The sequence below is a fragment of the Castor canadensis genome, chromosome 15 (genome assembly GCF_047511655.1).
Source record: "Castor canadensis chromosome 15, mCasCan1.hap1v2, whole genome shotgun sequence".
NCBI classification, from domain to species: Eukaryota; Metazoa; Chordata; class Mammalia; order Rodentia; family Castoridae; genus Castor; species Castor canadensis.
Genome location: NC_133400.1, coordinates 73,875,435 through 73,900,658, shown reverse-complemented (window position 1 = coordinate 73,900,658; position 25,224 = coordinate 73,875,435). Strand labels below are relative to the sequence as shown.

Sequence of the window (25,224 nt, the reverse complement as noted above, 5' to 3'; positions counted from 1 at the left end):
ACTGATATGCCAAGAGATGTAAAAATTTCTATCAAGAACTTGCTACCAAGAGCACACAGTAGTTGTGTTGAAAATTTGGAAATTTATTCTTTGTTCCTAAGAATAATCCTTGTGTCCCTAGTGGGTATAAGATATTATTCTAGACATTCTAAGAGCTGTATTACTCTCATAACTTTTGGATTTTCTGATGTGACTTAGGCTATGGATGTTAGAATCTTCTTTCTGTCTTGAAATTTAGAATCTATGAACTATGAGCTTCTGGGTTAAGAGAAGATCCTAATATTGGCTTATAATGATCTGGAAATGAGGTCATTACAGTTATCCTGGAAGCAGAGACATATGGCCCGGCTTTCTCCCTTGGATTGAATTGGGCAATAGGAGCCCTATACAGATACTAAAATGGCCTTGGAAACACTACATAAGTTACCCCGAACCCCAACTCCACACTGCGTGGTTAGAGCAGCTGTCGAGGGCACCTGAGGTTTATGTCTGATTCCTGTGTCCATTGCCTTTGTTGGGAAATGTCAACATATCTTTTTATCTTTGGCCCAGGTCACCACCGTTTGTTTACATCAAACTGTTGGTATCACACGACAGTCTGTTAGAACTGTTAGAATTACAATGTAATTCCTATAGATTACACTTCTGGTTTAACTCCTTCAAGCCTCCAAAGAAATTTGAAAGGCAAGCAACTATGTTTGTATTCCTTGGCCACTGTATTTCCAGAAGAAATAGCCTAAACACAAGCTTCTTGGTTCTAATTTACCCCTACTTTCCTTCTTAAAGTAAATTCCTTCCAACCCCTACCTATATTGTTGTTTTTTTTTCTGATCTATAAAAATACAAATTTAAAAACTTGAGCTTTTTTTTTTTTTTGATACTGGGGCTTTGCTCTTTGAGGCCTTGTGCTTGCTAGACAAGTGCTCTAGCACTTGAGCCAAACCACCAGCTTTCAAAATGAACTTTCATTAATCATGAGTACGAAGGAGTTTGAATAGTGCTTGTGCTCCCTGTGGCCCAAAGACCTGAAAATGGAAGAGAAAAGGAAGTCTCCACTTCTGATATAATGAAGAAGATAAAATTCCCTGCTTTGCTAATGCTGTGAGCATACCATTAGATGGATGCATAATCTGATCAGCCATTAGCAAGGGAAACATAAGCATCTCACGACTGTCTCCATGACAGACCAAGCTTACCGCACCAATCTCTTGGAACAGTTTTCTACCAGCAGCAATCAAAGTTGTTCCTTTTCTTCTCACCCTTTTAGGTAGGTTCTCCCTGTTTATGCTCCCCAGAAATAAAGGTGCCAGCAATTTCAGTATTTCTGGCATGTTTCAATAATCCTAGATTGTTTTCTATTCACTTTTTATTTCCAAGACAAAAAACTCAACTGAAGGAGTGTATTAAACCTTTCATCCTTCTTTGTCTCCAGACATTTCATGACCCAGTCATTACACTTTCAGTTTACTAGACTTCATCCATGAAGTCTTCATCCCAATTTTGTTTCCATTCCTCTACTTCCTCCTTCTCCACATTCACAACCCTTCTGAAACATTCCTTTTCTCTCAAGTCAGACCAGATCTGGTGTATCAGTGCATGGCTACCCTCAATGTGCTAATTTCTATAAGAGGTCAGTTAGTGCTGAGCCTCAGTCCTCCTTCAGGATGCCCATTTTGGGTGAGGATGTGCAAACTGGGGCACCAAAGCTACCCATCAAGACTGAAAGACACTGATCCCTCCTCAGTCCAGTCAATAAATTAGTACCTGAATTTAAATAAACAACAGAGTCTGCTTTTTGAAGACCAATTTCAGTCTCTTGACTTTTCCCATTCTCCTTAGTGTTAGGGGTCTTGATCAGTCTGGCAATCCCTAGTCTTTTCATTCTGTCTGCTAAATTCATCTTCAACTGGCCAACATCAGGAGGGTTCTGAGAAAGCCTCAGGGCATACATCTCCTGGAGAAATATTTCAGTTGGTCAGGAGGTCAAAAATTTTTCAGAGATATGCACTCGGGCTCAAAGGGTGAGGGAGAAGAGCACAGAGAGTGAGGTGGAGAATTTGGTGGTGTGGAAGGGGTAGCCAGAGCTTTAGGGAGAGGCTGGGGGAGGGGGTTCTCTGAAGCTGGGCTCTGGTATACTTTAGCAAAGATGCCTCACTCTTGCAGAAGCTTGTCCAACCTGATGGTGCTACTGAAAATTATAGTAGAATCTCTTTGGTTTGTGAGGGATTCACCAATGCTGAGTCTGTAGGACATGGCAGGAGCGTTCACAGCTGTTTGATGAACTGCTTCCACAGGATAGTGAAGGGAACCCAGAGCGCTATTAGAGGGATGTAACCCAAGTGGTATCAGAGGGATGTAATATCCTACAGGTGGTGAAGGTGAACGTCAAGTTCGTGCATAACAAATAGACACTTTGCGGGATTTGGGGTTGCAACTGTAACTGGTCCACCTGCTGAAGTAATGGGTGGCAGGAAGATCCCTGCCATTGGCTGAGATACTCCAAGTTTCTGCTCCACTTGAAGAAGCTGCTGAACCTGAAAAGTGATACCCTCCTCTTTGTCCTCCTCTAAATCTGAGATATGATAAACAGCATCCTTGGGCAACTGGGTAAAGCCTTTAGTAATGACACCTGGTCGTGGATTAAGAATGGTTCCCAAGTTTGGTTGAGCAAGGTGCTGCCAATGATGTAAAGCTTGTGATCCTTCAAGGGGTTTGACAATTTGTAATTTTTCTGTCACAAAGCCTGGAAGGGAAGTGGTGCTACTGAGGTCTGTGATCCCTGACTGGTTGGTGCAGAGAGACACAAGGCTCTCTGTGGGGGTGTGCCAGTCACTAAATCCTTCTTTCTGGTCAGTCAGTCAGAACCTGAATCTTTCCATTCCCATTCTTCAGCAAAGAACTGCTTCTCACTTAAGTAGTTCTGTCTTTTCGGGCTAAGACGATGCAGTGCTGTAGCCAAATCACTATCATCAGAAGGTCCTGGTTGGCTCATCGACTGAGAGTTCCTGGGAACCTCCTCCAAGTTGTCCCCCTGGCTCAGAAGTGTTTTTTTCTCTGTTTGCTGTACACCAGACTCAAAAAGTTTTGCTGTCATGATAACACTTGAATGGATGGAGCCTGGGATGGGCAGCAGAGCTGGGAATGGGAAACAGCAGCCCCATGTGTCATTTGCAACCTTGACAGTATCAAACACCTGTTTTTGTTAGGCCTTTTGTTTAAAGAGAGAGGATTCTTCATCCCAACTCAACTTTTTATGCATGCTTCCCTCAACCTCAGCTGCCAAAGTTTCTCCAGTAAAATCTGTAAGACAGGGAGAAGTAGAGATGAGTAGCCGGGCCAGAACTACTACGAAGTTCTTTTATTTCTTCTTGGGACTCATGTAACCCCAGACACTCCATGTTCCTGTCTTGTAAATCATGAAGTTCCATTGTCAGCTGTTGCTGGGCACCTTTGGAAGCTTGTAGGTGAAGTCTCAATTCTTCCTTCTCAATCACATATTCGTTAAGTTTGGGCTGAAAATCTATAACTTGAGACAAGAGAGAAGAGATTTCTTTGTAGTTGAATCAGTTCATCACTTTTTCCTGACAATTCTCCAGTCATTCTGGACATCTGAGTATTGTTTTACGAAGTTCTTTAACACAGTCATTGACAAGCTGTTGTTCCTTCTCTTCATATGTAAAAGTTTCTGTTTTTATATGATAAGCCTTGGACCGAAGAGCCATATTCTCTTCTTCCTGTTCCTTGAGCTTTTCTTGCAGCATGTCCACTGCAGCAAACCTTGAGATAAGCTAAAGGACTCATTGAACTGAAGAGGTGTAGAACAGCTGGAATCAGCTGCATTCTCTTCAGAAGCAATGGAGACCATTCGAAGCAATCCTTTCTTAGATAGCTCATGCTGCAGCTGATTAACTTGATCAAAGCCTTGTCCCAATTGTTCCTTCAGGGGTTCGTTCTGCTCAGATAAGATGCATTAAGAGACCTTGTCCAATTCGAGCAGCTGGCTCGAGATTGTGATCCCTCTCTACCAGGAGATGTGTAACCATGTCAACGTCATTGTAAGTTTTGGTCATCTGCTCCACCCTGTTTGTGCCTGGAATCATGTTATGGAAAGTCTCTTCAGCAAGCACTGGAGAGAGGGCATCGGATGCATGCCGATGCTGGTGTGGTGACTGCGCCCAGTCTTAATTTCATATAGAAGGAGAGAGTCTACTCTTAGCATATATGGTGGCAGCTGTTCTTCTAGCAGATTCACTGGCTTAACTTTGGGGAGCTCCTCACTGGAGCAAACATTGTGATGTTCTCCGAGTCTCTGTGGTTGCTATTCGTGAGGCTTTCTTCACCTGTTGGCAATGGAAAATTGGCATTCTGGGATTGACTCTCGCAGGATCCTTTCTTGCTTTGGTTGCAAAGGACAGCTTAGGTATGAATCAGAACAAAGGAAATCCATCAAGCCATTTAACAGAAATGGGTGTGGTCATATGGATATTTTCTTTAAGACAGATTTTCTCTGATGAGTCAAGTGACATTCACAGCAATGAGTGCACTCATGTGATTGTCATTCCTTGGACAGTCATGACGGGAATGGCGTGCATCCTGAGTTCTCTCCCCGCACTCCCTCAGAGAGAAGCTCCTAAAACGGCGGCAGTTTGAGAGCAGGGACCAGCCATGGCTTCACAACCTTGGATCTGCAGTGATGTGGGGGTCAATGGCAGTCCCTACACAATTGAGGAGGTGTCCACCAGCACTTTTTGTGATGGTTTTTTCAAGATAGGGTCTCATGAACTATTTGCCCAGGCTGGCATTGAACCGCAATCCTCCTGATCTCTGCCTCCAGGATTACAGGAGTGAGCCACTGGCACCTGGCCCAAAGATACATTTTTTCATATGGCATCTGACTAAATCAGTACTTCCAATTTATCATAGCATGTTGGTAACAAAAACCAGTCAAAATTTCCCCATGGCCTCTGCATCTCCTACAGGGCACAATGAGTACATTTTTGATGAACAGATTATAAAGGTTCACTTTGACATTTCAGGGGAGGACGATTATTATATGCTGAGATGCTGAGAATCTGTGAATGCATCAGTTATGCCCAAAGAACAACTAGTCTTGGTATATTTCCTATCTCCAGCATTAAACTATTGAATCCTACAATTAGAGAAAATTTCTCTACTTTTTGGCTTCCACCTTATTCTTAGTATGTCATAAACAATTTTAAAGCTTTAAGCTCATTTATAATATGTAGATAATTAGGGAAATAAACCTTTTATGTTTCATTATGGAAATTTTCAAATAGCCAAGAGTACAGAGCATATTATAATAGATCTGCATTTACCTGACTTCATAAATCTCAACATTTTACTAACCATAATTCATTTTCCCTACCTTTGTTTTGCTATAATATTTTAGAGAAAATTCCAGGTAGCATGTTGTTTCATTCCTTATACATTAATATACATTTCTAACTGATAAGGTATCTCTCCCCCTATTTTAAAAGAAAAATAACAACCATGCCACTATCACAAGTAGCAAAATTAACACTCATGTCTTAAATTTCATTTAAACTCAGACAACATTCAAATTTCCCAGATTGTCTCAAAAATGATTTTAATAATTAATTTTTTTATCAGCTTCACCTAGAGTCCACATGTCTTTAATTAATAGTCAGGTTTTTAAAATCTTATACACGCTCACCCTCTCCCTCCCTCCTGACCCCTGTCATTCATTCGATTACCTTGTTAGACAGTCTAGGTTGTTTAGCTGTAGAATGTGTTATGTTCTGGACTTGCCCAGGTGATTCCTCATGGTGTTGGTTGACCTATTCTCTCTCCAGCAAATTTCCTGTAGCTGAAATGTGGTCTAGAAAGGTGATTAGATTTAAGCTGAATTGCTTAGACAAGATGAATTCAAAGGTGGTGTATCCCATCACAGGTGTACAGTAATGTTCGTACCAGGCATTTGGGGATGTTAAGGCTGGGCAATACCACAGATGGCATTGTTTAATGTCTCCACCATTAAGTTTGCCATCAATCTTCCTCCAATGAACACCTTTGAATCATGCTTACTGACAGCAGATATGTTGTCCTTGACTAAGGACATGCTCTGCAAATGCATCCCTAGTTCCTATGCAATCCTGTATCCCTAGTTAGACACTGATTTCATGCTTGAAGACCCACTTTCTGTAACAGTGTTCTTACCCTCTACTTCATTCAGTCTTCTTACACAAATCTCTTTTTTATTGATGGGCACTTTTCTTCATCTCCTTCTTTACCACACACCAGAGCTGTTAACATCTTTAGCAATAGATCTTTTTGTAAGGTCCAGGATGCACTTTTTTATTTTATTTTATTTTTTAAATTTTTTATTCATTTAGTCACACGTGCATACATTGTTTGGTCCATTTCTCCCCCCTGCCCCCTCCATCTCTCCCCTCCCCGCCACCTCGCCTCGATTCCAGGCAGAACCTGTTCTGCCCTTATCACTAATTTTGTTGACAAGAAGATAAGCAATAATAAGAAAGACAAAGCATTTTTTGCTAGTTGAGATAAGGAGAGCTATACAGAGAGATTCCTAGTATTGCTTTCATGTACAAATGTGTTACAACCCAAGTTGATTCATCTCTACCTGACCTTTTCCCTAGTTTCTGATCCCCTTCCCATATTGACCTCTGTCACTTTAAGGTTTCTGTATTAGTTCCTCTGCAGTGGGGACATCAGACACTTTCATGTTTTGAGTTTCCTACCTATCCCTATACCTCTCATATGTGCTCTCCCCTTGTCATGTGACCCAAGTCCAACAACATTGCTGTATTTGCCCTAGATCTAAAGTCCGCATATGAGAGAGAACATATGATTTTTGGTCTTCTGAGCCTGGCTAACCTCGCTCAGAGTGATGTTCTCCAGTTCCATCTATTTACTTGAGAATGATAAGAATTCATTCTTCTTCATGGTTGAGTAAAACTCCATGGTGTATAAGTGCCACATTTTCTTGATCCATTCGTCAGTAGTGGGGCATCTTGGCTGTTCAGGATGCACTTTAATTTGGCTGTCTACTGTACAGCTGCACAATAGCAGTGTAGCATCATCCACCTGCCAGGTTCTTGTATGCCTTCCTTTCCAAGGCTCTGTGGATCCAAGTAGATTCCTTGGAGAACTGGATTGATTTGTCAGAGATCTAGCAATACGAACCATCCAGAACTTTGCAAGTAAAGAATGCTATTGAATTAATAATTCCTTAATAATAATATTTTAATTTTCAAATTCCATTACTTATGTGACAAATAAATAGTAAGTAGTATATATTTTTATGTAACCCATTGGGTCCCACTCTTGGGAGCAAATGATTCTTTTGCCTGAGAAAGTATTTAGGTGGGATACAGAAAACCATTCAGATTCTTTATCTTTGAGGTAGTAGGAAACATTCTTTAGGCAGAAATTTAACTGGGCAATATTTATTTTTCAGCTAAGCCTATACATTTCCATTAACCTCTTTCTGCCTCACCGAGAAAGGACACTGTGAAAAAATAATAGTAACGGGTACATTCCACGAGTACTCATTGAGTGCCAATGGCAGCAATAGACTTCCCTAGGCACCAGGAGATTATGTACTTTGCACAATATCACACAGGTAGTAACTGTCAGAATTTGTTCAAAACAGAGGCCTCTTAAACATGATGCTATAAAGCTGTCTTCTTAAAGAGCCCCAAGAAAACCCGCCACATCTGCAATGTCTACATTGCAAACACTGTGCAATAGCTGTTAGTAATAGCAAGATTTCTCAAGCCAAACCTGTCCCTTAAACTTGGAGCAATTGCTGACAATTTGACAGAATTCTTTCCAATGACATATTAATGGCAGTGCCAGGAGGTCGCCAAACCAGCACTCACCAGTGAGGACCACATGATAAAGAATACAATATGAAGCTGTAGATAGAGGAATAGAAAATGAGGTGGTTGCAGTGGGAGCTTTCTGTACTGTCCTTGGCTAAAGCCTTTCCTAAGGCAGAACAGATGGGTGCTAATCCCACATCCAGAATGGACTTTTACTGTACTAATTGTAACTTGCAGCCTATATTTATGCCAAATATTTAGGTTTAATTGGTCTCAATCAAATTTACTTGATTTATTTTCAAATTTGAAGATTCTCTTTTCTTATTGTGAAGTACAGCTTCTGAACCAGGTAGACTTGGCGAAAATATGTGATTACTTTTTGGGTGTTGCAATAAAGTAGATAAGGTGAGAATAGCTCTGATAAGCCAGTGGGGATAACATTTCCAAGAGTCAACTGTCTCACTGCTGCAGACCAACATACACAAGACCCCACTGGCCTCATGTTCTTCATGTTAAAATGCAATATGGGGGTGTAAAGCATGCATTCATATAAAACTTCCTCACTTGATGACTGAACTGCAAAGACAAACCTAACAACGCAACTTCTGCCATTTTTGAACCAGTCTTTCATTACACCCCTGTTCCATGATTATATTTGCCCTCCAAAATGGAAACTCAACAGATTTCCACAGGTAATACACAGCAAATAATTCAAATGTGCTTTCTTTTTATAGTTAATAAGAGGAAGAAGAATTTGACTGAGAAAGTGTTGAAAATGAATCCTATGAAATTTGCCCAATTTTCTGTTTGCTTCTTTGGGGGAGCTCAGCTGTGTGTTTAGTTAACAACTCATGTCTAGCCCCACTAAAAGGAATTTCAGGCATCATGTAGTTTATGGCCTGTCTGGAAGTAAAACCAGCAGGAATTCCACTTCCCAGAGGTTAGCAATGGCATATACTTAAAAATAGACCACGGTAATATTTTTTTGTTTTTGTTTTTTCTATGATTATATCCTTTTCCACAGATTACATAACTGTAATGCTTTAGGTATCCATCCTGCTATATAAAAACAATATTTTTTGTGTGTCATGGTTCTTGTAAAGATTTTTAGCTTTGTTTTTGTTGTGTTTTTTGTGTAGGTCTTCCATTAAAATATGTCTACAAGAACAAAAATTAGAAGTGGGTTTGAGAAATTTTTTCATGTGAAAGAAAAGTTGGGAATTTGAGGTTACTTTCGTCATTGTTCCTCAGAAATCAGCAATAATACCTTTCCTCTACCTTTATGTCTTCTTCCTATTTTTGACTAGTTCAGTCGTTCTTTTTGGGGTGTGTAGCATTGAGGCAAGGTCTTGCTATGATGCCCATGCTGGCCTCCAACTCACAATCTTCCTGCCTCAACCGCCAGAGTGCTGGAATTTGCCACTATGCCTGGCATTTTTAAAATAAGCTTTTCTTTAGAAAAAAGACCAAGTAAAATTTCTGCATGGCAGAGGAACCCGGATAATGCGTGGGGCATGTTTCCCTGAGGATTTGGAGGAATAGGGCTAGCTCTGTAGTAGAATTATCAGGGTTTTCTCTCTTTTTTTTTTTTCTACAAACTGTCTAGTATGGACAAGGGCAGGGCAGAGTTTAAGGAAATTGGAAGTCATACACAGAAGGCAGTGGCACCTTTCCTATGGTTTATGCTGTGTTTTTCTAAAAGTGCTCAGAGTTTCTATGGTGAACATTTGCCCAGAACTCTCTCTCTCTCTCTCTCTCTCCCTCTCTCTCTCTCTCCTTTTGGCTTTTGGCAAAGGGAAAGAGATTTTTTTTGAGCATCCAAACTTAACCTGCTTCCCTCTAAGGAAACTATAAAATGAAAGGCACTTGTCCTACCCCCTACCTCCACAGCAATGTGTAAGAATGGCTTGGCCTGAGCAGTCACACATTCTCAGTGGAGGAGTGCCAGGCAGCAGCAGGGCAGCTTCTCTCCCCAGGGAGCAGTTTCAGTGGTGCAGAGCTGGTCAGAGGTAGTAGCAGTTAAGGAGGAGGAGACCCACACATTTCTGAGGAGCTACCCAATGGGCTTTTAACCTGTTCTTATTCTGCTTCAACCACTCAGAGTGGATTTCTGTTGCTGGCGATCTAAGACCCTGACCCACACAGGCCTTTTTGAGATTTGGACCTAGGGATCTAGAAGTGAACTTGAGCTCCCATGGCACAGAATGGAGGTATTTATTATTATGGGACCGGACTTGAGTCCAACCTGCTCTGACTTCTCTTGTCCAAATCAAACCCAAGGGAGAGCCGTGTAATCACCAACTGTTCACAGAGACCAGAGTCAAAAAAGCATAATTTCTAGAAAGAGATTCATGCCACTTCACTTTTTTCAGTCCTTTCACCATTGGCTGAAATCCTGTTGGTTGGTTGAGAGTAGCTCTGGAAAGGGTGCCAGGTGTCTTGAAACACAGGATTAGGGTTCACATAGTGAAGCCAGGTCAAAGATAAACCTGCTAGTAGCTGACAGTTACCTTCTCCAGATCCCTCCCACTAGCTCACTGAGTTCATTTATGGGTGGTGAAGACTAGCAAGCCAGAGCTCAGGGTGGCTATTACCTGCTAAGGAATTCCAAGAAATGGCCTCTGAAAATGAGAATATAATTTATCAAGCAGTGTGTGTTCAATGATTCAGAAAGATCCATATGTGCTTTTGTTTCAGCCACTTTAATGGGAATGTGTCAACTTCAGTTAAATTCTTCTATTATCAGGCTCAGTCCTGGCTAAACCGAAGTGGCTGCTTCCCAGGGAAGGGTGGTCTCACTGCAGGGCATCCTAGCTTGCAGAGAGGCTGTGGCTCATTGTAAAGGACCTTCAGGTTATGACTGAGCCCCTTTCAATGGTCAGAAACCAATATATTATTTCTAGAAGGAATTTGATGACATTCCAGCATCATTATCCAGCACTGATTTTAGAAAGAGAAGGAAAGCGGTCTGAGGCAATGTCTTCAAGACTGAGTGATTTAAAGACGTGTGGGATGGGAAGCCAGAGGCTGATGCAGAACAAGATGTCACATTGTCTAACGGACCAAAAGAAAATGACATTCCTTCCAGTTCCCTGCTGAAATGAAGGTCAAGGCTTCTGGTTTGGAGACAAGTGGTGTCCCAAGGGGACGGAATATTTCACAGTCACAGGAATGCATTGTCCAACAAGTAGATGGTGAAACACATGAATGGCAAAGGATTAGTATAACTGTTCTACTGAAGGAAAACGACCCTCATCCAAACCCAGCAAAACGTTTACACTTTTGTACAAAAGAGAAACCCTGAGGATACAAATTGGAATTTTGTGTGAAGCAAATATCTTTTTTGTTTTTCTAACTCTGTCTGCCATTTGCCTTAAGGGTGAAAAATACATAAGATGCTTCATGGTGTAGGAACTAAGCAGAATTTTCTCGTTAGGGAGCTGGACATGCTGTAGGTGGGGGCAGAGGTAGTGCCTCGTTTGTGGGCATGGTAGGGGAAGGGCAGGAGTGCATAGAAAACAAGGGCAAATAACCAGCAAGCACTCCTTAGAATTTCTTTCTCTGCCATCTTTGGATCTCTGAAACCAAGATCTCTCTCAATCTCCCCCCCACCAGCCAGTTTTGTACTACTGGGATTTGAACTCATGATGCAGGAGCTCTACCTTTTGAGCCACTCCCCCAGTCCTTTTTGCTTTAGTTATTTTTAAATTAGGGTCTTCCTTTTTGCTGGGGCTGTCCTGGACTGTAATGCTCCTACTTATGATTCCCATGTAGCTGGGATGACAGGCACACATCATCACACTCAGCTTTTATTGCTTGAGATAGGATTTCTTGAACTTTTTGCCCTGGATGGCCTTGAACCAGGATCCATCCTGTCTCTATTTCCAGAGTATCTAGGATTACAGGCATGAGCAACTGCACTAGTTTGAAACCAAGATCTTTTATCTAGTGCCCTAAACTCAGATTTTCATGTTGATTTCTGCATGGACAATTTACATTGTACCATTACCAGTTCAGGGTCAACCTTCCCAAATTGACTTTATTTTACTAATTAGTGAATCTCCATATCATATCGTCATTCTCTTAGGAAACTTTAGCAACAATTGTCAGCCAGTACGAGGACAGCACAATTGACAGCACAAACCCTTGAGTTCTCCTTGGGAAAAAAAATGACCTTGCTGATTATTGAATTCTAATTCTATCTGGAATTCACTTCCCCGCTCCTCTACTTTGAATGATGCCTGTGGTTTTTGATGACTAGTTTTTAGGGTTTGCTGTTTAAAAACATCCTGAGGAAGTCTTGAGCTCGAAATTCTTGAGAATTTCGACAGCATGTCTACTACACACCTTTCATAACAACAGCAACAACAACAAAAATAATATTTATGCTAGGGGCTTTCTGTACATTTTTCTTAATTTTTCTAATAAACCTTCCTCATTGTTAGTGCTATTACCCTCACATTAAAGATTATGGAGCTATGGTGTGGACTTTCACTAAGTCGTTTCTGGACATTCGCTGTGTGCTTGTTTCAAATTATATTTCTGATTTATCTCACAAGTTCAGGGAGAGCTGGCTTTGCGGGTTGACTAGTACACATTCCTGATAGCCCACTTCTTCACGCACATCTTCCACGTGTTGCAGCACCTCATTCAATTTTCTGGGTGTTTCTATCCTTTTCATGCTCAAGCTGCTTGGCTTTCTCTTCAGCTGGGCATCAAGGTTGCCTGCGGGAGCTTGATAGGTGTTATCAAGACCTGTGAACCGTGAGATGCTTCCCCACATAGTGTGTGTTGCTGGTCCGAGGGAGCAGGAGACTTGGGCATTTCTTCCTGTCACAGTGATGGAACGTTCATAAGAATTACCTGATTTGCAAGCTGAAGGGGTGTTCAATTCAGAGCCCTAACACTGTGTTAACACTGCCAATTATCTATTTGAAACATTGTATTGAAATATCCAGAAATGCTGAAATTGTGTTGGCTTTCTCACACAAAGTTGTACTTTTCTAATTGCTGTCAAGAGACACAATGCACTGAACACTAAAATTTTTATGATATTTACCACTTGCTTTCAAATAAATACATACAAGAGATGCATGAACCAAGAAGTATCAAATGTGAGTGCAACATGAGCAGGGCAGGAAGCAATTGTAAGATCTTTAAAAAAAAAATAGGATTTCCAGTTTTGATTATAAGATTTCTCAAAATACATTTCTTGGGACACTAACCCTGTAAGTTGTTACCTCACATAAAGAAGTTAAAGAATCAGACAATTATATATTTCTCATGTGGAAAAGCACAATGCACTAGAACCTTACAGAATTTTCTTGAAGAAAGCTAAGCTTTCCTTAAAAGCATTGTTTCTCAAATGTACTTGACCACAGAAAATGTTACTGGGTAACATCCCATAGACTACCCTTTGGGAAATGCTAGACATTTAAAAAAGAATGTCTTAACCTTTTTGAATTTGAAGTCCTTTTACCAAAGAGATTTTATAATTTTAATTCTTGTATTCTTGGTTTTTGCAGGTTAAAACCTATGAAATGAAAAATTTTCGTTTTTCAGGAAAGGCAGATTTGTACTGATTTACATGCCACCTTCCAGCAGTCTGGCATGTACAGTACCCCTCCCCTTTCTGCAGTTTCACTATTTAGAGTTTCAGCTACTTTTGATTAACTATGGTCTGAAAATATTAAATGAAAAATATCCAAAACCATAAATTTTAAATTGTGGGCAGTTCTGAGTAATGTGATGAAATCTTGAACAAACTTCTTCTGCTGCACCTGGGACAGGAATCACCCATTTGTTCAGAGTATTCACTCTGTATCCACTACCCTCCCAGGAGTCACTTAGTAACAGTCTTAGGTATTGGATCAGCTATTGTGGTATCACAGTGCTTGTGTTCAAGTTACCCTTGTTTTACCTAATAATGGCCTGAAAGTGCAAGAATCATGATGGTGGACAATTCAGATATGGCTAAAGAAAAGCCATCAATTGCTTCCTTTAAATGAAGAGGTGAAAATTGCTGACTTGGGGAAAAATATGGCAAGGTTGCTAGGATCTATAATAAGAATGAAACTTATGGCTTTGAAATTGTGAAATAGGAAAAAAGAAATTCTTGCCAGTTTTGCTGTCACACTTCAAACTGTGAAAGGTACAGCCACAGTGTGTGACAAGTGCTTGGTTAAGAAAGAAAAGGCACTAAGCTATAGGGTCTGGTACTACCTGCCATTTCAGGCCTCCTCTGGGGACCTTGGAACACACTATATTTGGATTGCTGCAATTTGGACCAGTGTCAATCCCTCTCAGTAGTTGGAGAGGGGGTCTTCTGCAAACCATCCTTCCTCCTACCAAATGCAAGAGCCTTGTGAAAATTGAATAATCCTCTTCTTATTAACTTTTATAAGGAATTTGATACATCAAAATTTTTTTTCTCAAGATTAGTCACATGTGCACTTTCTTTTTAATTGGGAAAACACATGTGGAATCCTATAACTAGTCTTAAAGTAGTCTCTGTGCACTGATTTATTTAGATCTAGTGGACAAGAAAAGACTTTGTATATGTTACAAGCTATTGTGACTATTACATTTCATACATTTCATAGTGTTTGAGCTTTTCCACATATCACTCCTAGGAACTACTCCTATTAGACCATGGACTTTTAATGCCAGCCAAACCTGCAAGCCTGCTACCTTTCCTGTGCTAGTTTTCATTAGAGCATTTTCTTCTTCTTCTTCTTCTTCCTTTCTTCTTCTTCTTCCTTTCTTCTTCTTCTTCTTCTCCTCCTCCTCCTCCTCCTCCTCCTCCTCCTCCTCCTCCTCCTCCTCCTCCTCCTCCTCCTCCTCCTCCTCCTCCTCCTCCTCCTCCTCCTCCTCCTTCTTCTTCTTCTTCTTCTTCTTCTTCTTCTTCTTTTCTCTCTCTCTCTCTCTCTCTCTCTCTCTCTCTCTCTCTCTCTCCCACTCTCCTTCTCTTTCTCTTTCTTCTTTGAGACTGGGGTTTGAACTCAGGGCTTACATAGCAGGTGTTTGCAAGGCAGGCGTTCTACTGCTTGAACCACAACTCCAGTTCATTTTGCTCTGATTATTTTAAAGATGGGGTCTTATAAACTATTTGCCAGGTTGCCCTCCAACCAAGTTTCCCCTGGTCTCAGCCTCCCAAGTAGGATTACATACAGGTGTGAGCCACTGGTGCCCAGCAGGCATTTGCTCTTATAACAAGCTTCCAGTGGAAAAGGTATATAGGTGTATAGGCAGAATAAATATAGGAAGCTCTACTTGTCAATACCTTGAGTTTTAAAAAAAATTTCTTGTCTTTCAGCTGTTCTGACAGTGAATCAGTATATCATATGCATACAGTCTTGGTCTACAGTCTCTTTTCAGCTTCCATCTAGACCTTGCCCAGTTTTTGGTGTTACTTCCAGGTGTGTTCTGTCCTACCTCTGAAGAGAGCTCTCAATCTGAAAGACTACACTGGCCCCCTTGTTGAGATGGAGTCTGGAAGAGGTTATCTCTGGGCCTCTTGGAATTTCACTCAGCCTAATGTACTTGGAAATGAACTCATTTGCCAGAGAACAATTGACAAAAGAAAGAAAACTCCCCACTAAATGTTGGGTCTAAAGATAGTTTCTTTTAATCACTTCTTAAAATAGCAGCACACCATTTCATCATTGAATCCACAAAAATGTGCAGATTGAAATTGGTCTGTCTTCTTCCAGACATAAAGTCTGGGTAGCACTTGACCATCTGAAAGAAAACAAATCAAGCAAGCAAACAACAATAAAGATACATGTTAACCAGAAAAATGTATTTCTTCATTAGCCCTTTCCCATAATTCCTAGTACTATTCTGGTATTATTATTATTATTCTAGAATGATGCTAGTTTTCTTTCCAGTGAAAATATTTTATAAGATTTCTTTAGCTCTCAGGGAACTCTCTAGTCCAAAGGTAGACATGACCTTGATGTCTCGTCTGTGTCTTTGAGTGAATAATCTTAAGAGAAAAGAGTGCCTTTATCAGTGAAGATTGCAAAGTGTTACCCACCCCAAGTCTGCCTCTGCTGTCATTTCTATATGGCCAAGTTCATCAGTCATCTCAAGGTCTTATAGTTGTTGTAGATTGGAAAGACTGGTCAAGGTCAAGATTGCTAGAACTTGGAATCATCAAGCAAATCAATATCTACACACATACTGGTATTGGCAGAAACTTGTTGCCAACTGGGATCCTGAACAACAGACTCTGATATGGAGGTGTGTTTGTGGGACACTTGTTAATGTTCTTAGGATCAACACCCATGGAAGAGAGGAGCAGCTGCAGCTTTGGCAGGAGGAGAAGGTGGGTCTCAGTAAGTCTCAGCCGACCTGAGAAGCCCTGACACGAGTTATACTGCAGCATAATTCAGAGTAGCCAGGGACTGTCTTGGACCTCTGTGTTGACTAGTCACTGGACAGCTCTGGCCTTAGCATCTTCTCTCTGCTACCCCAGTGCTCCATGTTTTCAACAGGATGCTCTCTTCTCATATCTCTGCATCAACCCCGCACCTTCATGGCCATAAAACCCTCCTCTCATTCCCATACTTACCTTTGCCCTTTGCCCCATCCATCTTGTAAGTCACAACTTCCTGGCATATTTATATTATTTATATTATTTATTTTATTTCAAATATTACTTTTACCTATTACCATCATTTCAACATTTTCAATATTATATTTCATTCTTAATATGAAATTCAGACAACAGAGAATGCAGTTGAACTTTTCCCTTCATTACTATGAAAGACAACAGATATAGGACTTATGTGCAAACCAGATTTCTAGAATTTGAACTTGGCCCAGCACTTCCCTACTGTGTCCTCTGGGTGAGTGGTTAACTCACTGTACTTCAGTTTCTTCACCTGTAAAAGAGAGATGATAATAGTGCTTTTCACACATTGCTGGGATAGGTAAATGAGTTAATATTTAAAGGATGGTACCTAGCAAATAATAAACATCACAAAATATTTTCTTATTAAAATAGGCATGTGATCTACATTTATGTACATGGAAAGAGAGAGGGTTTGGAAATGGGCAGAAGGAACTCACCATGTTAAGCACCTACTAAGTGCTAGAAACTGTGCTAGGGCACAGAGATTGCTTTATTTAATCCTCACAATAGCCCTGTGATGCACATTTCATCCTCTTACAGATGAATAAATTAAGGCTTGCAGAGTTAAATAGCCAACCATTATCAGCTGCAATTCAAACCCAAGTTAGCCTGGGGTTGGTGTCTTTGTTCCATTTTTGTTTGTCCCCTTCCATCCATTCCCATTTTTTTCTATGAGGCCCCCCTTGAAGTGGCCTGGTGTTTTTCCATTTTCCAGAAACTGATGTAGTTAGAAATGATACAAACCAGAATTCTTAACTCTCATGAGAATTTCTCTCTGAAACTCTTAGTCTCATTTTGTTCCTGCTATTACATAAAACAAAGAGTAATAACATGAAAAATATGACTTGACAACATCATTTATATTATAATTTTCTCATTTTATAAACTTCATCCCTAAAACAATACCTTTTATGGAAAGAATTATCCTAGCATTGCTGTATTCTTAACTACAAAAATTACTCTTTATGGAGTTTATTTGTGTTCAAATAACTTATGAGCAAATATTTCTACACAGATGCAAATACAAACTGAGAAAATTAATTCATAATAAGTCAAATTTTGATGGTAAAATAGTTTGATCTGGGATTATCATTGAGTACAAATTGCCATCTGTGCAAACTTGTTAAAGATGTCAAGTGTAATTAATTCAACGGACTCACTATTTGACAACCTCTGTTAAGGGGATATGCAGAACATATACTTGTTTGTTGAACCTGCTGTGTAGTTTCATAAAGCTTTATGAAAATAGCTGCTTCTCTCACTTGACCAAACTTTGAAAGGTTGATAAAAGGGAAAAAGAAACAATCATTGTATCCACATTAGCTTAATCCATCCTCCATACATTTCTACAAGAGACAGTTATTAGTTCCTTCAGTGAAAAAAGACTCCAGAAAGTTTTTAGATCCCATGAAAAGTAAGAACTCTAATTTCTTATTTTATAAAACAGTTGTACATGGGATGCATTGTGATATTTGCAAAGGTGCTTACAATATATCTTAGTTAAATTTATCTCCTCCAACCTTCTTCCTCATCACTCCTCCTTCTTCTTAGAACAATTTCAACAGGTTTCCATTTTCATATATGAATACAAAGTACATCCACCATATTCACCCTCATCTGTCCTTTCTTATGCTCTCCCCGTCACTGGTACCCACCCTTGGAAATGACCTGTTTTACCCTCCTGTCCTTCAATTTTTTAAAAGTGTATATTGATAGTACAAGGGGGTTTCATCTTGACACTTCAGACATGTATATATCATGCTTTATTCATACTAACCCTCCAATTGCTTACTCTTTATCACCATGCTCCCCTGTTATTCACAGCTTATGGTATATATATGGTATTCATAACAGATGGGATGGTTCAATACCTTTATGTGCTAACATCTCTTCCCTATCCTGCCTCCTGTAGTCCCCTCAGACAAACTCACTAACACAATCTGTATAAGAACTCTATTTTCTGCTTTTGGGTACAAGCCTCTTTGCTAACATATGTGTGCAGACCCAATCTTCCTTTGCATATCTAAGGGTATGGGGGATAGAGGACACACGGGAGTGAATGACTTTATCACCATGTGTTTCCCAATCAATACCAGTGGCCAAAACCCTTCAGTGATCCCTGAGAGGCTTTCATCCTTGCTTGAGGGCTAAAGTGGAGAAGCAGGTAGGTTGAAAATTGGCCATGGAGGAGTGCCATCTTGAGTAGAGGCAACCAGGAGACTTGTGAACAATATCAGAAACAAAACATTGACAAACTCAACTTGTTATAACATCTAAAGAAAGTCTTGTCCCAGGACCTTGACTCTGAAACTCTGCACCTCTACCTCCAAACATCCATCCAACTCACTGTCTCGTTCCTTCACTTCCCCCAGCCCCACCATTATCCCTTCCTGCTGGATCCCCAATACTAGCCTACAGAAGCCACAACAAGTGCCCAGGGTTGGAGAAGTTTTCACTTCTAGTGCTCAGAATGTAGAAGTGGAGAAGGAGGTGTAGGTCCCAATGCAGTATAGGAAGAATATGCATTTCTGATAGCTCAGCTTGAAGTCCAAACTCATTCCACATGATATAAGGGTAAGAAATGGTACATAGATTCTCAAGTATTATTAGAGATAAACTTCAGCAATGTTTTGTGAGAAATAGTTTTTTTGGGTGCGTGTATGTGTGTGTGTGTCTGTGTGTGTGTGTGGGGGGGTGAACTGGCCTGAGGACTTATAATTCCAAGTAACCCAATTTCTATAAAAATGTCTTCACACTTTCCTCACAATTAATTTTAAGACATAATTAATTTTCAAAACATAGTTTAAAAATATTGCAAGATGGGGTTAGGTTTCTTCAGCCAAGAGCTGAAGAAACATGGAATAAACAGTTAAAATAATCTAAGAAATTTTCCCAAATAAGGATACAAAAATTGATGAGTGAGATTAGAAGCAGCTCAAAAAGGAGAAAAAGAAGTTGGCCAAAATGAGAAAAATGAAACCTGTTCTACCTGAGACAGTTAATTAGCTTACAAAATAGGTTAAAGCTCAGATTTACTGCATCATTTCTGATCTCAGATAACAGGCATTTACCATGAGAGAAAATACACATCAAATAGACTTATTTGCTAGTTTACTTTTATTTAAAATTTTATGTATCAGAACTAAACATATATACAGAAATGGCTGCTGCAATCTTTCTGAAAGAGAATTCAGAAAATTTCTGATGCAGAAATAGGGTGGTAAAGATTAAGTCACAGTTCTCAAATTAAACAAATGAAGTCCCCTCCCTTTTCTACATTTACTTATATTATTCTATTGTATTTTAACTTTTATGTTTTTCTGTATCATGCAAACCTGTGCTAAGTGATGGTTTTCTTCTATATTTTTATTTCTGTATTTTATTAAACCTTTAATTTGTGTACAGTCATAAACTAAAAGAAAAAAAATCCCTTGCCTATTTTCTAGGCAAGGTAAGGTAGCCAAGGAAGTGCTTGCTGTGTCGTTAATATTTTTCTACATAATTGAATCTATTTTAGCAGTATGAGCTATTGCAGCTATTATGAACTGAACAATGGAAGAAGGCCAATTATTCCAAAGCTGCAGTTAGTGGCTGCTCACCTTGCACAGATATTGCTCTTCAAAATCAACTGCAATGCACCATGCATTCTCTGAGCCACTCAAGAGGCAGATAGATAAACACTATCAAACAGCATCCTTTTGAAGTCTAGTGTCAGCCATTGAGAATCTTGGACCAGCTGCTCTGTCATCCTGCTACTTAGAGTTCTTGGTCAGTTGAATTCTTAACTATCTATTTTAAAACGCAGAATGATTGCTAGGAATTCCATCGAGGCACTTTTGCTTATAAAATCTTCTCAGAGGCATATTCTGTTATGTCTTGTGTGTTCAATATAGATGAATCTTCTCAGAATTAGTTTCCAAACTGGCCTGAGCAAACAGCCAGAGCGTTAGGGGAACTCTGCTAAGATGAAAATCTGAAATGGAAAGTACTAGCTGAAGGGGACTAGGAAATTGGATAATAAACTCAGTTTAAAAATAGCAAGTGAATAATGATCTACTAGTATGTCCTCTGTGCATCCAGGAATGCTGCTACCAATGCCAGGCCAACACCCAGGACCTCCAGGCCACTTGACTGACTATTCTTTGCCTTAAGAATGATGGTGGCTTGAGGGATTCTTCTCTTCAAGCACCTCCTATTTAGTGTGACACCTTCTCATTGTCATCCCAACATCTTCAGTTTCCTGAGTACTCTCTCTCCACCCCTCCTTATATTCTCCCTGTCAACTCCCCATGTACCAATCTCTTCTGCCTTCTCCCTGCCTGTCTCTGACATGCATTCATCTCCTTCAGGGCTTGTCTCCCAGTGAGGTTCCACAGCAAGCGTGGTGTGGGAATTAGAAAGGCTTGGGCTTAAAATTCTGGCTTGACTGCTTATTGGCTGTGAGACCCTTGGTGAGGTATTTACCTCTTTTAAGTACCAGTATTTTCATAAATACAATGAAAATAGTAGTAGCGATACTAAAATTAAAACATACTATGTTTCCCTCTGCCAACGTGATACCTGAAAAATAACAGGGGCCCAATAAACGGAAGATGTCATAATTAACTTGATAATCCAGAAAAAGAATTTCTTCATCAGTAAAAATGTTGCAACTCCTGTATAAGGAAAAATTTGAATGTTTTTGATAGAAATTAAGGAATAAATGGAGCCATATGTTATGCCCATGAATCAATGAGTTGATATACTAAAGATTAAAAATTTTCCCTAATCAATCTATGTTATGTAAGTCAATTTCAGTAGGGTCATTATCATATTGACTAATTGATATTAAAATGTATGAAGACTTGCAAAAATCCCAAGAATATTCAAGACACTCTTAAAAAAGAGAGGAAAAGGGAAGGAAGCTTGTTTGGCCAAATATTTTTATTTATTTTAAAACTTTATCTATCATGACTATGTGGAATTGTGGCATATAAATAGACCCAGGGAAAGAAATAGAGGTACCCAAAAAAGACTCATGCGTATATTGTCATAATTTATGACAGTGGTGATATTCCAGAGCAGTCAGGGAAATGATGATGTCTTTGTTAAGTGGTGGTGGTATAAGAAGGTGATAAATGGGAAAAGAATGAAACTTGGGCCCATTTCTCATGCTATAAACAAAAACCAAGTTCAAGTGAATTATAAGTTAAAATGTGAAAAAAAAATTTTAAGCTATAAAATTTACTTATAAATGTTATACATATCCTCACTACATTGTTCAAGATTCTAAATATGGCATAAAAATCAAATACTTTGACTGTATTAAACTTAAGGAAACTCACGAAAAGACATCATAAAGAAAGCAAAAATACAGCCAGGGGCCAGGGCTCATGCCATAATCCTAGCTATTTGGGGGGGCTGAGTTTGGGAGGATTGAGGTTCTAATCCAGTCTGAGCAATAAAGTTTGTGACTCCAACTCAGTGAAAAAAACCTGGCCATGGCGACACACCCCTGTTATCCCAACTACAGCAGGAAACTTAAAATAGAAGGATTGTGGTCCAGGTTGGTTTGGGCCAGTGAGACCCCATCTCCAAAATAACCAGAACAAAAGGGCCTGAAGGCATGGTTTAAGAGGTAGAGACGTGCCTACAAAGAGTGAAGCCCTGAATTCAGACCCCAGTACCACCTCCTCAAAAAAGTGAAAATACTGGGTACAGAATGAGATATTTGCAACATCTAATCAACAAAGAACTTGTACCCACAAACTGATTAGAGAAAGACAACCTAACATGCACTTCACAAAAAAGAAATACAAACTAAGAAGAATATGCAAAGATGCTCAATGCCATTAACTGAAGAAAACACAAGCTAAAATCATAGTGGGATCCCTGTACATACATCAGGTTGGCAAAACATAAGTTCTATTTTTAACTGTTGGTTGGGATGTGGAATAATGAGAACTCTTCTGTACTGTTGGTGGGAGAAGAAATTTTGGAAAACAGTTCACATTACCCAATAAAATTGGAATTATATACACCTAATGGTTCAGCAACTCCTCCTCCCTCGGGCATGATCACCCCTGGAGAATGGAGCATTTGTGTATCAGGAGACATACATTAGAATGTGCCAAGCAGAATTTTGATAATAGTCATAAATTGGAAATAAACCAACTACCCATCAGCAGTAGAATGTCCATAAATATTAAATGGAGGAAAAATTGTGGTGCACAGTGAAATCCTCACAGTGAAAAAGGGTGATCACGAGCATTTTTTAAAAAGTCTTATAACTGGATATGATTAAAAGAAGCAAGACATGAAAGAACATATATACAGTGTATTTCTAATTGAAATGAAGTTGAAAAATAGGAGAAAACATACCTCATGGATGATAGAACTATAAAGGAAATCTAAGTGAGCTGGAATAGAGCCACAGTAAGAATCAGGTCAGTGTTTTCCTAGAGAGACCAAGATGGTTTCCATTAGAGGGAGATATAACTTCTGCGGAGGGACAGCATTCCATTTTCTAGCTTGGATATTAGTTATAAGCACATTTGCTATATAATCACACATTGCACTGCATTCTTTTTTTTTGCATCTGATTTATTTATTTATTTATTTTTCTTTCTTTCTTTTTTATTCATATTGCACTGCATTCTTGAGTGTTTTTTCATTTTCCTATGTGTCATGTCCAACTAAAAATAATTTTAAAATACACCCACCAGAAAGAGAGTCATGTTGGTGTGATTTTCAATTCCAAATAAAACAGAGAATTATTATCCAGCCTGTGTGCTTTGAACATAAAGCCAATGTCATGCTGACATCTTGAGTGGCCTTCCAGGTGTCATTGACAAGCTGTATTTAATGTTTAATAATGGAACTTATACAAATGAGGTACTTACTATGTTCCAGGTGATGTGCTCAGGGTGTAGCACACATCAGCTCAGTTAGTCCTCACAGCACTCCTGTAGGAAAGTGTTATCATGATCAGTTTACAAGAATGTGTGTTCATCAGGTAAGCCCGTGTAAAATCTCCCTCTGATTGTATAAGCGGCAGAGATGGATTCCAGCCCAGCTCAGGTTGATTGCCCAGTTGACTTATGGGACTGGCCCACTGTCCAGTTTTACTTCTTTGTTAATGCTCAGACCTGGTCACTAACGGCAAAGTCTTAGAAGCACCAGAAGACTACTATTCAGAGAGGATCTTTATTCATCTCACAATTACCTGTCAAGCTCTGTGTTGATTTTTGTGGCTACAAAGAGAATGCCCTCGGGAGCATTCCGACCAGGATAAGAAAGAAGCTGGCAGCTTATGGGTGCATTACAGTGCAGTGATGACAAACAGACTTGATACTGGCTTTAAGTTCAAACTTGAGCCTACAACCCACTTTTCCCTACTTGGACTCTAAGTTTTTCTATTCTCTGACTCCCCTTCTCCTCTGCCTCCTCTCCCTGGTCATGCTCTTTGGGCTCCCTGAGATACACCTAACCTTTAGTGCCTGGATCAAATGCATCTTTCTCTGAAAATCTCTGGCTCCTCCACTGGAAGTGAGCATGACTTTTCTGACGTCATGACTTTTCCAGTTTATTTATGCCATATTTGCAGCAGACAGCAGATTTGGTCCTACATCAGAATTATTTATGTGCTCGTTTTCTCTTCCCTGCTAGAGTGCAAGCCCCTTCAGTGCAGAGACCATGATCAATTTCACTTTGTGCTCATCACAAAGGCTAGAACCGTGCTTACAACACACAGCCTTGTTGAATGCAGGTGGGACACAAACAGAGCTGAGATGTATTTGTCAGCAACGTCACCAGACTTTGGGAGGTTGGATGGGTCTTTTGGAGCAGAGGTGTCATGAATTTTATGATGATATTAATAATAAAAATAGTAATAGCTTATAATATTTTAATATCCCAAGGCATTTTAAATTTGTGACAAAATAAATGTACAAAAAAACTACCCATAAGTCAAAGGACACTACTGAAATTTTTATGAAAATATTTTCTCCTTTTGCAAGAAAAATCTTTTATGAAGAAGAACAGCTAAGTTTTCACATAGAAACTTTCCTATAGATAGGATGGCTAATCACCCACTGACCCATTCTACCATGTTCATGAAGTCTCCCATCAGCAGTAATTATGGAATTGAGAACATAATAGATATAAAATATCATTTATTACTTTATATTTGTTATCATCTCATTTTTGCTTAGTGATACTGAATAACATCATTAAAATCACTTCAATATTTTCATTTGGAAAGTTCATCTATTTTTGTTTCTTAATAGATTTCTTGTTATTTCTTTATTTCAGTCTTTTCTCTGTTGGAAAAAATCTTCCAGCTGCTATCGAATAGCTTGGAAATTTAATGAAAATGTATGAAAGTTTGATTACTTTTAGAAACCTTGCCTTGACATTTCTTTATGTTTCTTAAATGTTTAATGATAAATGATCTCTAGGGAGTTCAAGTGTAGAACTACCTATAAGTTCAATTTAAAATTCCCAAATTAACCACCTCTGAGGTGTTCATCCAAAAGAGAGTCAAGCACAGACATGACATGGTTTTTAATGTAGGTCCATATCATGCTAGCTTCCATTGCAAATTCCTCCCTCCCTTAATAGTGTCTGGACAGTTGGCCATTGACTCCCTGTGACCAATGACGTTTTCCTCTGAGGTTGTGTTTCTGACCTCCCCTGTCTTTGGACCCTTGACTATGGGGCTGATGCCCTAGTGACAGGCTAGACTGAAATTGCTTGTGCTATTTCTGAAGACATAAT

General features: G+C 39.5%; 1 long non-coding RNA gene and 1 pseudogene across 1 annotated transcript in view; one reads left to right on the top strand and one right to left on the bottom strand.

Moving 5' to 3' along the window:
* Window positions 1-25,224, top strand: part of LOC141417300 (uncharacterized) — a 155,529-nt gene that overhangs the window by 102,631 nt on the left and 27,674 nt on the right. The gene's annotated exons all lie outside the window — the stretch shown is intronic.
* Window positions 1,649-12,612, bottom strand: LOC109677007 (trafficking kinesin-binding protein 2 pseudogene; annotated as a pseudogene).